Below are 12,534 nucleotides of genomic sequence, written 5' to 3' on the forward strand. Positions count from 1 at the left end.
CCACTTTGGCACTGAATGGCAGTGTCAAACGGGCTCAAAGTCCTAAGGCTAACACCTAGAGCCAAGGAACACTGGGAAAGAGGAACGCAAAAAACAAGGGAAAGTACCCTAGAAAGGGAAATCTCCTACAGCATTGATGTCATATCAATGTCATGTTTAAACAGCATCCTCAAAAACTCTTTGTAAAAGCACAAGATAAAAATAAACCCTCAAATATGCTTCTAATATTTTGTGAAGTCTGGAAGCTCATATTATGCATCAATTTCCTCCTAGTTATTTGGTAAGCAGCCAGTTAGAACAGAGAACAGAAAAACAGAGAAAAATGATTCCTAAAACAGCTGAAAACCTACAATACTGAGAATCCTTTCAAGAATGAACAACTTATGTCCAGTACACAGGTATCCCATTAGTTCATTGTAAATAGCCATATCAGAGTCTGTCTATCATCTTTCTCGCTGCTGTCACTTAGGGCCTAAATACAAGTTTGGTGGTGGTGGTGTGGCCACTGCTGCACCGGTGGTCTGACTGTCTTATTTCGAGTTTGGCGAACCGTCACAAGTCAGCCACGACCGCTGAGGATCATAGACCTCACAGCTGTGGTGAAGAAGTCTGAGGCTGCAATATACTGGTGGTGCTGATGCTGCACCACCAAGCATATTACGAGTTGCTTCTGTGTGACCCTATCCTCGGCGGTGAGCCCGACATGGAAAGGGTGGAGGTGAGGCAACTCACCTCTGTGTACAGGAGTGCATGGTGTTCCCCTGTATGTTAGCACCCCCAGTTCCTTCATGGGAAGAAATGAAACAACATGGTTCATTTCTTCCATGCAGCAACCTACTTCGGCTCTCACTTGGTGCTGCCTTTCTATGGTTCTTCATCGAGCCTTAGAAAGGCACCCCCGTGGGACCGCTGCCTCAGGACCACCCACCAGGATTAAACTCATAACTCAGCAGGTGGTCTGACTGCAGGTTTGGCATGACGACCCACTGAGAGATCACCAAACTTGTAATCAGGCTATCAGTCTTTTATTCCATGTTGTTATTGAATTTTAATACCTGTATTAAAATATATGTAAATATTTGCTGATTTGTTTACTGGTAGTTACATTTGCAAACAATTATATGTTTTGAATTTGGCCTTACTTGGCAATGCACTTGATTTGTGCAGTCCTTCCTCTCATATGTGTTTGACCGGCTCTTGCCTGGGTCCACTTGACTCAGCAGAGTCCCTCTTGGGTCCCGGTGGAATTGCAATAAAGGTCTTTCTACTCGCACCAGCAGTAGTTCAGGGTATGTTCTCTGCAGACACCAATGGTGTGGCTCCTATTGCTTCCGGTTGCATTTTAGGATCGGAGTCTCTATGGAGCTCCGTTCTGTATCTGCATCCATTTTTTGAAAACCTGAGATGAACTTCTCTCTTTCAAAAAAATAAACCCATTTTCATTTGTCACAGGCTGTTTTTTAGCCAAAGAACTTTATTGTTCCAAGCGTGTGAACCTAGGAGTGAGCATTTATCTTAGCATGATACAGGATCCCTGGAACACGACCTGGATATCAGTGAAGCGGTATTTAAGGGAAGCAGAAGGCACTTCATAAATACATCTGGTAGTGCTTTTAATGCCTCAATGGGTTCAACCGTGTAAAACATTGGCAAAAATGTAGGAAGTAATACTGCCCAAGTCCTTTTCTACTGGCATCTAAACCTAATTATGGTAAATGTCCAAACTCATATGTGGTTCCAGCACTGCATCATGATGTGCTGAAATTGGATGGACAAGCTTTGCAGCAAAGTGCTATTCACACTATCCACTTGATGACAGACATGTGGACCAGCTGTCAGGCAACTGATTACATGTGCGTCACTGCACACTGGATCTTTTTTGTGGGGGTAAAGCAAAAGAAATCTACAGGTCTTGGCCCTGTAGAAAGTTTTAAGAGCGTTCAGCGGTATGCAACAGTGGCTATGTTTGCCATGGAGAAATAACAAACATCTGTAAACATCTTGGACACATTTAACAGCAAGGTATATAAATGGCTTTTACCCACAAGTCTTAGAATTGGGTTTGTAGCCACAGACAATGGCAGTAACATAGTCAAGGCTGTGTCAGACAGTGGCTATTCCAGGGCCCTATGTTTGGCCCATTGCAACAACCAGGTGGTGCAAGACTTTCCAGAAAGGAAGACATAGTCAGCCACAAACTGACCATCTGCAGAGGAATCAGCCATTCTTATAAAGCCCTGAAACAGTTGCGGATAATTCAGGGAGCTAATACAGCATCAATCAAAGCACTGATACAGGAGATGCTAACATTTTGGAACTCGACCTATTACATGTTGCAACATCTGCTTGAGCAGTACAAACAGATTGATGACTATGTCATTCAAACAGGAGAGAATGTAGTTGGAGAAAACTATGACCATGGATGCGGACAAATGGGGCCTAGTCAAATGTCTGACAGGGATGCTACTAGCTTTTGAGGTTTTCACATGGGAAGTTAACAAGGAGGAAAGTAAGATGAGCCAAGCTATCCTGTTGTTGCATCTGATAGAGGACCAGAAAAAGAAGGTGTCTGAAATGTTCGCCCCTGTGGGTATGAACGAAAATACATAAGTGCATGCCTTGGTTGAGAGCTTAATCCTTCATTTGGCTTATAATACAAGGCTGCAATATGACATCATCTCGTCCAAACAGTACATCTGTGCCACACTACTTTATCCACAGTCCACGGTCATAGAAAAGGGCTGCAGCACAACCTACAGTGGAAAAGTGCATTTTTAAAACACCCATGCACTGTGTACAAGGCACCATGTGGTGCCTCCCACACAGTGAATGGTGCCCCTATGCTATATTCCAGTGGTCTACGTGGGGATGGGGCTCTGCTTGTGTCCCCAAAGTACGTTTTTATCGGCCATAACAAGGCAGTGGGACATCCTACTCCCTATGACAGTGCCTCCACAGGCACAGCTCCTTGTATAAATTAGGCTTTGACCGCCGCCCCTGTGGGCTCTTTGAACCCGTCAGAGGCAGCTGTTCTTCCCCCTCCCAAATTGCTCCAACTACCAGAATTGTAATCCGATAACCTGACTGGTACACATGATGTTGTGCAGACCGCCACCGACGACCTGGCAGTGATAGTCCGCCCAACAACAGAATGAGGCCACAAGAGCCCCATCCCACAGTTCTAGGGTGCCACCTTCAACTTCCAGAGAGGGCAGTCTTGTCTAACAGCAACCAACAACACCATCAACCAAACCATCGGCAACAACAGCAACAGAAGGACTGGACCCAACCTCTGCATTTCAATTGGGCAGGGATTACGTTCAGTGCAGAGGCATTGGCAAAAGAAGTTGAGCAAGTGGCAGCACCAATGGCCCTCCACAGGATATTCCAGGAGTATCTGGATGATCCAAAAACATCTATAAGGATCAAAATCCATTCATGTATTTGTATGGGAGGATGAGCCAATGGCCAGAGCTCAGCAGGCTGGCAATAAAGTATCTGGCTTGTCCTGTAGCTAGTGTTTCTGCTGAATGTGTGTTCAGTGCAGCTGACATGGTTGTTACAGTGAGAAGGACCAGTCTTTCACCTCTAAACATGGAGAGATTGACTGTGATCAAAATGAACTAACATTTCACATCACACAATTGCACAGTTTCTGACGCAGCAGAGGAGGATTGGTCACAGTCAAGTGTTCTATGTGATCCAACTTCTGGGTGAACCACCTGAGTTTGAGGACAAACTCTATTTCCCGGACTCAGTATGAGAGTGCCCCATAGAATATTATAATATTAGTTAAATAAATATATCTTTCCCCCAAAAAATATAGCTAGTGGGAAATTATTATTTTGTGTCAGTTGTTTGCTGCCTCATCAGTTTTTTGGTCACATATATATTACCGGATTGTAGTTGGACAATTCCTCCCCATAAGTTTGGAGACAGCGGCTGCCTCCCTCTCATGCCTATTCTTTTTTATATAACGTAGCAGGGCTGCCCCCAGAAGATTGTTGATTTACAAGTGTGCCAATACCAGATTCCAATGTGCTGCCTGCATCAAAATGGGGTGTGTACCTACTACATAACATTGATTTGCATATAGCGGGGTCTGAACTGAGGTGGAGAAGGGAGCTAAAGAATGATGATGGATTCAACCCAGATCTGTGACAGGGGTGAGAGTCTGAAAAGTTTCAGAGCTCCGTCCATCATCTCCTTGTGTTTGCTTTGTTCGCCCTAAGTTGGCTGATGAAGGGTGTTACCCAGCAACCGGTCCCAGGATGCTTGTTTCCAGTACAGGAAAGCCCTGGGATGGCAGTTCGGGCTGTACTGTTCCCATGAGGCACAGGGTCAAGACTGATTTGCATATAGCTGGGTCTGAACTGAGGTGGCGAATTGAGCTAAAGAATGATAATGGATTCAACCCAGATCTGTGACTTGGGGTGAGTGTCTGAAACGTTTCAGCGCTCCGTCCATCATCTCCTTGTGTTTGCTCTACTACATAACATACCTGGACTTGGATTGGAAGAGGTTACCACAACTATTCCAATGGTGAGTGAGTGTTTGTGAGTTATGATTGACATTTCATGTGGTGGCAGACAGTGAGGGAGGGTGTTGAACTATAATTTGGAAACTTGTTTCAGGTGATTTGACATTTTTGGGGCCCGAAAGATGAGCAATCTATTCTTTTTAGGCGATTGGCCTTTACAAACTTGCTCAGCAACAATTAACCTGTTTTTATATCACCTAGAAGGGCTTCCCCAGACGATGATTTGATTTACGAGAGTGCCAAATTCTAATCTGTTGGTTGCATCAAAGGGGAGATAGTGTACTTACCACTGTACTTGGATTGGAACAGGTAACCATTGCACCGAGTGATTAATGAGTGATTGTGAGTGATGACTGATGGTTCATGTAGTGGCAGACAGTCAGGAAGGGTGTTGAACTGTACTTTGAGAACTTCTTTGAGATGATTTGCAATGTTTGGGGCCCAAATGATGGGCAAATATTTATTCCTGTGGGTGATTAGCCCGTTCACACTTACCAGACTTACTTGCAGAGTCCGCTCCTTTTTTTCTGGTTCATCAGAGACCAGAACAGTCATTTTAGTTAACAAACAAAAACCTATGCAAAGTACTTTAATTCTGTTTCCGTACTTCTTCTTCAACAGCAGTGCACTATATGTCTATCTTGCTCTGGTCATGACTCGGATGGAGATATTCAAAGTCAGGAGGGGGATGGAAGAACTCAGGGCGCGACTACCTCATCAACAGCTAGAAGCAAAACGTTATCGAATTCAAAGGGAAACCATGACTCTGGGGCTTAGTACTCATCTATGTGGAATCGAGAGAGGTACGTTGATTTGTGAAATGATGTCTGCATGTGCTGCACTGGTAGCAAAAGTGAAACTCTGAATCCCCCTCTTGTTTGTTTTTTGCTCTGCCTCTGAGTCTTCTTGGCACACTCCTCATGAAGCTTATCTACATTCTCATTGACTCTAAAATACAGTTTCTGTTATAAGATCCACAGGTCTTCTAGTCTACTGCAGGGACAAAAGGCAAAAGCTGAGCTCAACACTTTTGCTTACCTACCAGACCAGTTCAGACAGGCAACCAAGAGTGATGAACATTCCCAAGGGGAATGCAGATGTTCCACCTAATTTTGCAATACAGTATAATTTTTCATTTACCAATCATCATATTTGGAGAACTGGGTTGGTGCGTTCACTCCTCCATAATTTTATTTCCAACCTAGAAGACAGAACAATTAGATTTCTGATAACTAGAGTCACTGGAGCAGAATGACTGTTTGTAATGCATTTAACTGTACTTAGTCATACATATTCCTTCATTTCCTTCCACAACAGATTAACTACGATGTGCTTCTCATTGCCCAGTTGAATATTGTGTTTGTATAGTGTTTGTCTTTGTCAAACCTTACCCAAAATCCCCTTTCTCATCAATTCATCAAACCCCTTCCTTCTTGTCCACGGCTATGTGATTTATTTAGGTGTAGCTTAATGTACACCATCAATAGATCACACGTTTGGTGGGATGGATATGGTGAAAGCAATACCAACTCACTGCAGGATCTTCTATTACCTAAGCAATAGCCTACACTTCCCCATTCACTCACCTGTACATACAAGTGATCCATATTTTAAATATAGAAGGAAGAAAATCATTCATCAACATCATCATTCAGGCCTTGTTTTGCGTAACCATAAATGCCTAACCGTAGCTTATCCACTCCAGACTTTGAGTACAGTTTTTGTAATTCGAGGATTTCATAATCTTAGTTTTAATTAAATAGTACCTCCCCATTGCTCAAGTTACTATTATTGCTATGTGTTTGCTTTTTATCACAATCAGAAATTCTTTGTTGACTCATCATTCAGTAGTCCGGTCTCAATTCTTTGTAAAGCATTGACATAACCCACTAACTCAGTGTTTTTATTTTCATTTAGTGTCTTGCAATGAATGATCCTTTTGATCAATCTTACAGTTGGAGCTCATTTGCGTGGGGACCTTGCTTGTGAATTTGTGATGCCTTCTCTGTTATTGCTTCATCTTTGTTCAGGTAACTATGGAGTGAAGTGAACTAGTTAGGTCACTAAGAAAATAACTAACTATTACTGTAAGTAATCATTTATCCATGTTGTTGTAGACAATTTATGGTCAAGATAGTTAGAGTGGTATAACTATGTATAACTAAGCAGTATCATACACTCCTAAAAGCAGATAAACATACTGCATAAAAACTGAAGGCAGCAGTGCAAAGTAAATGTTAAACACAAAAAACTACTTCAGACTTACATTTTGATGAAATGTAATAACTATACCTTCTTTTTCAACAAACAAAACCACCCTCTCCACCCACAACAGGCCTACCCTTCTCCCCAAATAAATTGACTAGACCACTAAAGTGCAGAAATGTCCAACAAATAAAGAAAAATGGCCCCAACTACCTTCCCACCCTCTCCACCCACATCAATTCCCTCCCACCAAAACAAAACATTTCAATAAAAGAACTGGAAGATGGAATTGACCATTTTGGGTCAAGAGCTGTTCCAGGCTTTGCTCCATTCTGTTGAACAGGCTTTCTATAGTATCTAGCCACATGATGCACCACAGTAATGGCCTGCTGTCAGAGTGGGAGGGGTTGGCAGCAGTTGTTGTCAGCTTGCACCTGCAACAGGATGCCCAGGAGGCTGGAGGCCAAAGGGAACCGGCCGCATTGTGGCCCGGCTGAGAGGGAGTAATTTCCACCTCTTCTTCTTCCAGGACCACCATCCACTGGTATTCCTGTTGGATGCGGTCCCACCTCTGCAGATGGGCGCTATCACCTGCCTGTTGGGTGCCGCAGGTGAACCAGCAGGATTAGCTATATTGAAAGAAACATAAAGAAAAAAGACAAATTGTAAATAATGCTCTATGCAAACAAGTGTTTGAAATTAGTGGGTAGCACTGTAGCAGTACATTGATGGTCCCCTAGGGTCCTTAGAATTCTATGTCATTATGAATTGGAGAGTCACAAGGCTAATTTTATGTTTTACCCATACATGCCTTGCATAAAAATCACTTACTGTGTCTCAGGAAGATTTTAGACAGAATAAAAGAATAACACCAGATTAAAAAATAGTGATTTCATTTTATTTTCTTCTAAAGGCTTTTCAAATACCTAAATAGACACTTTGAGTGGAAGAATACATTACCTCTCATTAATGAGTAAGGTAATATGCACTATGGAGTACAAGTTGTGTGTTGTGCTAAATTAATGGACGTATGCTCATTGCTACCCAGCACATCTGGTATTTCACTACTGTCTGCAGCTGGGAAAGCTGTAGTTGACAATTATCTATATTTAGTTCCAATGGCCCTGCTCTTTTCTAAATGTTTTTCTCTTTCTACCCTGACTCCAAAGAAGCAGTTGGATAATCAAAAAGATACTACATCACACACCTCATGTATGAAATATGGATATTATCCTGTCTGCTGTAAGTAATCATTGGGGAAAATAACGCACTACACTACAGGGAAAGGAACAGGCTACATAGATTGTATTTGGCAAGTTTGTCACAACATATCGCATACGTCAAATTTGACATCAAATCATTTACTTACTCCCACTTTACTCATGGACCTTGCCCACCACCACATAGTATTTCCAGAAAATTAATTTGCTGGGCAGTAAAGATATGAAACTTGACTTACTCTACTGCAGGCTAGGGTAGAGGGATTAGGTGGGTAGGTTAGAGATTTTGATATAGAAAAGAGGGGTCACTGTCACTACACTGATTATCGATTCATCATCTTTGGCTTATTCAGTCACTGTACTAATCAGCAGAAGTCAAAAGTGAAAAAATTTGAACATGCGTAAAATAAATCTGTGGTAAACCATGAAATATATTTCATGTGACTATAAAATAAAATGTGTCAGACACCAAGAATGGATTTTTCAGCTGTTTGGTAGGTTAGGAAAGAAGCCCTTTCGGAAAAAATAAAGGAGTGAAGTACTAAAAGGTGACTGAGTGGGCAAAGGGAAACACACCTTGTGTGTTCAGTTTGCAATGAAGTGAAAACTTTGTAAATGCTGCATTAACAGAAGCAGACACACATTGCACAACCAACACTGCAGTTACGACTGAACCATACTGCACTTCAGTCATGGGTGGCAAAATGCCATGGGTGGGGAGGGGTGTGATGAATGATGAAGAGTGGGATACATCTGGCTCGCTTAACAAGTACAGTTAGTCAATGTAAGTAGAAACAAACATTTTAAAAATACCCCCCACTTTGAACCATAGCTTTGATAACCCTACATCAACAAAATAAGCAGAGTAGGTGAGCAGCATGTCCCTCTCCATGAGAAGAGCTGCCTTGCTTATTCATCCAAGCAGTTAAAAAATGCATTCATCGTGTCATTCTAATTCATCAATGGCCACCATGATTAAGCTTTACTTTCTCCCATCCAGTCTTTTATCAACATTTCCAATCCATTATATAACCATTCAATATGAATATCCACCCTTTCTTCCAACCAACCTTTTGCCTATCCATCCCTTTACTCACCCACATACACTTTCATCCACCCAGCCTTTAACTCATATTAAATAACATTTTCACCCATTCTTTCAGTTAACCTTCTGTTGTTTCACGTTTCGCTCAAGCCCTCAACGCTCATTATGTGAGCTTTTGCTGAGTTGCAGATAGAAGAGGCCTCAATCACTGCTGAAGCTGGTAAAGCAGAGAGTTCCCAGTCAAGAGTCGATGACACCCTGGCAGCAACTGAGTATAATAGTAATTGTCAATAAGCAAGCAATTATGTGACTTACTAGTGCATGTCCCTCCTGCCGCTTCCACCTTCCAGCTAATTATCCTCCTGCAGTAGCACTTAAGCCACAATCGCTGGTTGTAAGTGTGGCTTGAATAAAACATTAGACATATTTTAGAAACCAGATGCATTTCCCCTTAATTTTTTCAATCAAAACAATACAACCGCAATACATCACTACAGTTCAATTAGCATTGCGGTATCTTCTAACAAAAATATCACTTTGAACATTTGGTTATAATGTTAGACCGACCAGGTACTGCAGCCAGCAAAAAACTTTGTATAATAGAGGGGCAGAGCCATTACCTATGATGATAATGATGACTCAGTAATTGAAGCACAATGCAGGGGTCTAATAATGTTCAATGAAAAACATAAGGTGTTGGTTGGCAAATGAAATGGGACCTCATACTTTCCAACCATGCTGCACTGTCCTGGAAACTGCTGGTACACTGTATAAACAAATTACACAGTACGCAAAATTGGGGGGGGGGGATTACCATTGCCACTCTCTCGTTAACTTTACTGTTAGAACATTAGCAGGTAAAAGAAATCATTTTCAACAAACATACCTGGTGAATATTATTTATAATAGTAGCCTATTTGGGTCTGCAATCTTCACAGTAGACAGTAGAGTACCAAAAATGTATTCTCAGTCTTACAGTACCACAACATATATAGGAGAGAAAGATTATTACAATCAAAGCAGAAGATAAGTGTACTAGAGACCAGTACTAACAGGAAAAAGTCAGCTACCAAATAAAAACATGGAATAAGGAGAAAAAAAGATAATGCAGCGATAATAGGAATGAAAAGGAAAAAAAATTGAACAGGAGAGTTGGAAAAATGGAGACAGGAAAACAATGAACAAGGTCAAATTTAAAAGTAGCATAGTGGGCAGAGGAAAAATAACTAATCCACTGTGCTTTGCACGAGTGGGTTCGTATCTCATTCTTGCCGCCATGTGATAGGACGGCAGCAGATAAAGGGGTCAGAGCAACTGTATTTCTTGCCAGCAACACCAGCCTCCAGGCAGCAACTCCCGTCCTGGAACGCAACACCAACATTCCAATACCCCAAGATTATACCCAAGGCCCACAACACTCATAAAACCCAACATTAGGGAAATTATAATAATAAATAATAGGACTTACTGGGGTTAGCAGAGCCCTCAGCAGTGGACCTGATGGTCGGCGCCTCCTGCTGACCAGCTACTCCTGGATCGATCTCCACAAAGTTCCTTTTCTTGCCCTTGGGTGCTGATTTAAGAAATTAAGAAGATAAAAAAAATAGGTTAGTGGTTCAGTTCTTCTCCAGATAATTATTATGACAGGCAAACACAGTCATTGTACTTCTCTAAAACAGATCACCTCTAGTACTAGTTTTGAGTCTATCGACTATCGTTGAGTTGCCCAATACTAATCCTAAAATCTCTATTCCAAATTTACTTACCAAAAACTGCATTTGAAACTAATGCATTGCAGTGAATGATCTTTGATTATATTCTCATTTTTCAAACCCCTTGGTGGACCAACTCAGTCTCCTTTTTTTGCAATGCATTGATGCATACTACACATCGTAGTGAAACAGTTTGGAACTCTATGAGCTACATAAAAAAGTCACAGAGAACGCTAATTCACTGATATCATTGATTCACTATGATGAAAAGAGGACTAAAGAGTCTGCAATGGCTTCTTAATTAGTCAGCCAAAGAGAGCGCCAATGATGAGTATGATTAGATAGTGGTGAGCACCTGCCTTGCAGAAACTGGATCACATAATAATAATATTCTTAATGTAAACTACATGTAACTTACCTCTGAGTGTGAAGAAATGTTAGCATTGTAGAACACAAACACAACAAATAATAAATACGCACCGGTCCTGCGCCCGGTTAAGAATATCCACCTGGCTGCTAGATGATGCACTGAACCTGGCTGGTGCGCTGTACCCTCCAGTGCACCCTCCCCCAGCGCAGCCGACATTTTACAGAGTATCCACAGCTGGGTCTGCCACCTACTGGCAGCATGGAGGAGAGGTGGAGCTGCCCTTACAAAAATATTGCGGCCACCTCTTCCTCGCTGAAGATCGCCTGGAGCTGCAGACCTGGGAGGCGCCGCTGCCCGCAGGCTGGGAGACCATGCTCTGCCATGGCATTGGGCGGGTTAAGAGATTAGCAAACAAACAGGAAACAAGCATTTGCAATGCAATCTGTCTCGCCTTTGGGACCTTATATGTATTTAGCTATGCAGCACATTTGCCTGAGTGCTGAAATATCTACTGTACCTTAATATGGAGGGAAAGTAAGCACCAAACTGCGTGACATGCCAGGTATGGGTACAAATGGAAAGAAATATTGCCTTTCAGCTCGAAGTGGTATAGTCCAAAGATCTGTTTGTAATATAAAATCATGGCCTTCAGGGGTCATATCACTGAAAATGCCAGATGTGGCAAAAATATTATTGTCTACTGGTGTTTGTGGAAGACAATTTCTTTGGACTGGAATCTAGAGAATGCTAAAGTGATTCCGGTATTTTACTGACCTCTGCTGGTCGTTTTCTATCAGGAAAGTTAAATAGAGACAGTTGCCAGAAAAACTTAAAATAGATAGTCCCTCAGTAGAAAGCAATTCTGGTATTTTATTGATCTAAATTGGTCGTTTTCTATCAAGACAGTTAAATAGAAGCAGTTGAACAAGCAGAAAGCAATTCTGGTATTTTACTGACCTCTACTGGTCGTTTTCTATCAAGACAGTTAAATAGAGGCAGTTGACCAGAAAAAAAAATCCCTAAGCGGAAGCAGGCAAGTCCTAGGGATGATATCCAGAGCCTACAAAGTACATACACATATAAGTAAGTATATACTAAAGTATATACAAGAGGTTTTGAATGCTCGACCTAAAAATGTGGCTAGATTATTAAGGAGAGTTGAGGATTACAAAGATTATATAGGGATTGAAAATTAGGCCCATTGCCATAAACAGAGTAGAAAAAGAGATGGCTGCGCCCATGTGAACCCCACGGTGCCATAGGTGCGCGATTCGGAATGCGAGTATGTTCTTCACATTGCGTTTCATGGAAAAAACAATAGAACGGGTGTGCTGGAAAACTCTGCATAGCGTGACACAGCAATCTCTGCCCAGGCCTAGTCAGCACTCTAGACTTTGAGCAAATGGGCAAGGGGTGGGAGGTGTTAGAGACTACCTGCTTGA

At 41.9% G+C, this 12,534-nt stretch overlaps 1 long non-coding RNA gene across 1 annotated transcript; it reads right to left on the reverse strand.

Moving 5' to 3' along the window:
* Positions 1 to 7,150: 7,150 nt before the first annotated feature.
* Positions 7,151 to 10,564, reverse strand: LOC144819954 (uncharacterized). The gene is made up of 3 exons (XR_013607639.1): positions 10,479 to 10,564; positions 9,326 to 9,414; positions 7,151 to 7,374 (listed from the first exon to the last, which is right to left on the reverse strand). It is a non-coding gene; the product is annotated as an uncharacterized LOC144819954 (long non-coding RNA).
* Positions 10,565 to 12,534: the final 1,970 nt, after the last annotated feature.

Source organism: Lissotriton helveticus, chromosome 2_1 (genome assembly GCF_964261635.1).
Source record: "Lissotriton helveticus chromosome 2_1, aLisHel1.1, whole genome shotgun sequence".
NCBI classification, from domain to species: Eukaryota; Metazoa; Chordata; class Amphibia; order Caudata; family Salamandridae; genus Lissotriton; species Lissotriton helveticus.